The 3,644-nt window shown below is 47.4% G+C and overlaps 1 long non-coding RNA gene across 2 annotated transcripts; it reads right to left on the reverse strand.

The window, feature by feature from the left end:
• Positions 1-2,037: 2,037 nt before the first annotated feature.
• LOC146558232 (uncharacterized) lies at positions 2,038-2,884 on the reverse strand. 2 transcript variants are annotated; one of them, XR_014888615.1, is made up of 3 exons: positions 2,689-2,884; positions 2,425-2,486; positions 2,038-2,142 (listed from the first exon to the last, which is right to left on the reverse strand). It is a non-coding gene; the product is annotated as an uncharacterized LOC146558232 (long non-coding RNA). The 2 variants fall into 2 exon arrangements; XR_014888614.1 differs by lacking the exon at positions 2,689-2,884 and having other exon boundaries at positions 2,425-2,557.
• Positions 2,885-3,644: the final 760 nt, after the last annotated feature.

Raw genomic sequence — 3,644 nt, forward strand, 5'->3', positions numbered from 1 at the left:
ACTCGCATATACTCTTGGGTTTAACCTGAACTCCACCACAGCCCACTAGCACAATGTCGGTACGAGTGTCGCTTAATTCCAATGCGACCCCAGCGCTCTTTAACTCTCGCTCCGCCTCTTCGCTCAAGGTACACGCCATGGAACCTGTATCAAGAAGGGCCTGCAAAGAGACTTTGTCATTCACCAATGCATTCGTGTAAAATAGGCTGTCTGCCTCATCAAGTCTTACTATATTCTGGGAAAGTACAACAGTACCAGGTGGGGCACACTTCAGGCTTTCTTTGTATACAGTCTGTATGTCATCACTGGGATTGAGGGTTTCACACTCTTCGCTCACACTGTCCCCTCTCAAGTGCAAGCACCCTAGTTTCCCTGGGGATTATTTTGCTGGGTAATGGGCTCAGCTGCTCTGGGGCAGTCTTTCCTCTGATGCCCAACCTCCAGGCAACCTAGACATCTCCTCTCTCTCATGCAGTGAGTGCGCGTGGAATGTGAGCTATTGCCACAAACCTGGCACGAAGGGAACCTGGCTGAGGCTAGAGGCTGTGGTCTAATTACGGGGTGGACAGGCTGGTTGGAGCGCTCTAACACCCTCTCCAGCATACTGAGCACGCGGTCTAGAGCACTTGGGTCTGAAGCGGCAGCTCCAGCAGCCTTACCCGGGCTGTCCTGGGAACATTTTACTGTACCTACTTGGGCATGGTTCAGTTCAAACTCAGGCGACTCGCTTGTGGTTGTCGCAGTGGCCACGAGGAGGGGATGGGGTCTGGCAGAGCCCAGGCTCTTCTTTTTTGCATGACACTCTCTTTGGTGTTCATCAATGGCTTCCTGAACCTCCATTACTGTCCATTTACTGATGGGCTTACATTTGAAAACACAGGCGAGGCTGGGATCAGGACAATTTCTGATAAACATCATGGCTATCTCTGCCTCCATGTTCTCCATTTTGCCTCCCTGACGCTGTAAATGCTTGTCAGCTGCCTCAGCAGCGATATTAAGCCTCACCCAATAGTCTACTGGGGTCTCTTTTGCAACTGCTTGGGTGGCATAGAAGTCAGCCAGTGGTTGACAGGAGCCAGGACTATCACTAAAATAACGCCTGAGTATGGCATAGATGGTCTCAGGGTTGGTCACTACACCAGAACATGAGTTACTTTTCAAACCCACCTTAACAATGTTTTTAGCTCTGCCGAGGAGGTGGTTTAAGACTTCATCCACCTGCACGGCTCTAGACAACCCTCTCTTCTCTAAGTACACTTCCATCATGTCTATCCACTCATGAACAGAGTACTTATCTGCATCATCACCTCTGTACATAGGTGGGTCTTTGATATCTTGTCGGACCACTAAGTTCACTTTGGAGAGGTCGAGAGTGGTGTCAGGGCTCTTAACTTTGGGGGACTCGGCTGGAGCTGTCTGGTTTGGACCAAGTGGGACTTGACTGGATAGTAGCCGGCTAGCGATTGATTCACCTATCTGGGTTCCCAATTCACCAATGAGCTCACGTAGCTCTTTGTGTGTGCTGTCGTCGCTCAAAGCAGGGGTTGAGGACTGGCGCTCATGAGCTTTATTTCGAATAATGTCATCTGACTCTGCTGGCTCATCACGCAACATTATAGACCTGTCTCTCACTTCATCTGCCCCAGACAGTCTCCAACCTCTCCCAGCGACTGGCGTGAAAAGGTTAAAGGAGTCTTGGCCCCTACCAGCCATGTTGCTTACAGGAGGTTAGCAATAACTACAAAGGGGATCAGAAACAAAAGGAATACAAAAATACCTATCACTCAGAAAAATACAACACAAGTAAACACGGCTCAGTTAGACTCTAACAGGTGTAACTGGGAGAAATGCCTACTAACAGAACACTGGAAATTTTTTGCTGACCCACAGAATAATTTTACTTATATTACAGGTGTCGGAAGTGTTCAGCTCAACCTCAGCGATCAGCAGCGGCTGATCAGATGCATCCGGGTCACGGCACCACTTTTATGTAGCAGATGTGAAATGGTCGACTGCGTTGTGACAACAGACACGGACTGGCTGGAAACAGGGTTTATTCCTATAAAACAGAGTGCAGCAGCAAAATCAGTGTCACACAGCGGCAGCAGGCTTCTCCTCACCCAGTGTGGAGTCCGTACAGCTCTGCTTGCATCATATAAAAGAAAATACAACTTATCAAAATAATAATTTTCACAACCGCCACTTCAAAATCAAATATTACAGTGGGGTAAAACAGAGACAATTATGGAATCACTAACAATAACGTATAACATTCAAATTCCCATTAAAATAGGTCAATTGCATAATACATATTCAAACAACTTTTTAACTCTTCCCAACATGGCTGAAGATACTGCTCAGAGCACAGCCTCGGGACATGAGCTCATTATACACATAAAACAAAAACTACACATTTACACATACCTATAAAACAGAGTGCAGCAGCAAAATCAGTGTCACACAGCGGCAGCAGGCTTCTCCTCACCCTGTTTAACACAAGTCAGTTCCACACAAACGGATGATACAACAGATAAAGCGCAGTTCCAAATATCATTTTTCTCACTCAAAGCGACTGAAAACACTTTGAGATCTTTTAACCCTAGGAGCCAATACTTAACAAAGACAAATACACCGAATTTATATGGATAATTTAGTACAGGGAGAAGAGCTACAGAAAGCGTGCCTCACCAGTGTGGAGTCCGTACAGCTCTGGCTAGGAAACCCCACACCCGCAATGTGGCCGCAGGTGGCGTTACACTGATTAATGTCCCACTTCAACAATAACACACGGAACCTTAGTTCCACAAAAATAAAGTTCACACAATAAAAAAGTATAACCTATGTACAATACAGTTTTGAGAATGTTCACAATTCGTACATTATATCTCAGCTACATACGTCTCCCACAGTGTGTGTCTGACAAGGTGATTAGCAACACAGGGGCACCACAGGGGACTGTCCTCTCCCCCTTCCTCTTCACCCTCTACACCACAGACTTCAGCCACTGCACAGAGACCTGCCATCTTCAGAAGTTTTCTGATGACTCTGCGGTGGTTGGATGCATCAGCAGGGATGATGAGACAGAGTACCGGGCTGTGGTCGACTCCTTTGTCACGTGGTGTGAGCAGAATCATCTGCAGCTCAACGTGGCAAAGACCAAGGAACTGATCGTGGACTTCAGGAAGACCAGGAAACACTTGACCCCTGTTTCAATCCAGGGGGTCAGTGTTGACATTGTGGAGGACTATAAATACCTTGGAGTACACATTGACAATAAACTGGACTGGGCTAAAAACACCACAGCACTTTACAGGAAGGGCCAGAGTCGTCTCTATTTTTTGAGGCAACTGAGGTCCTTCAACATCTGCCAGAAAATGCTGAGGATTTTCTATGAGTCTGTTGTGGCCAGTGCGATCCTCTATGCTGTTGCATGCTGGGGGAGCAGGCTGAGGGTCGCAGATGCCAACAGACTTAATAAACTGATCCGTAAGGCCAGCAATGTTGTGGGGATGGAGCTGGACTCCCTCAAGGTGGTGTCGGAGAGGCGGATGCTGTCCAAGATAAAGACAATGTTGGATAACACCTCCCACCCACTCCATGACATGTTGGTCAGTCACAGGAGCTCGTTCAGTGAGAGACTGAGA

The sequence above is a fragment of the Mchenga conophoros genome, linkage group LG15 (genome assembly GCF_057382185.1).
Source record: "Mchenga conophoros isolate Kocher_MC1m ecotype Shallow Benthic linkage group LG15, M_conophoros_male_GT1.1, whole genome shotgun sequence".
Classification (NCBI taxonomy): Eukaryota; Metazoa; Chordata; class Actinopteri; order Cichliformes; family Cichlidae; genus Mchenga; species Mchenga conophoros.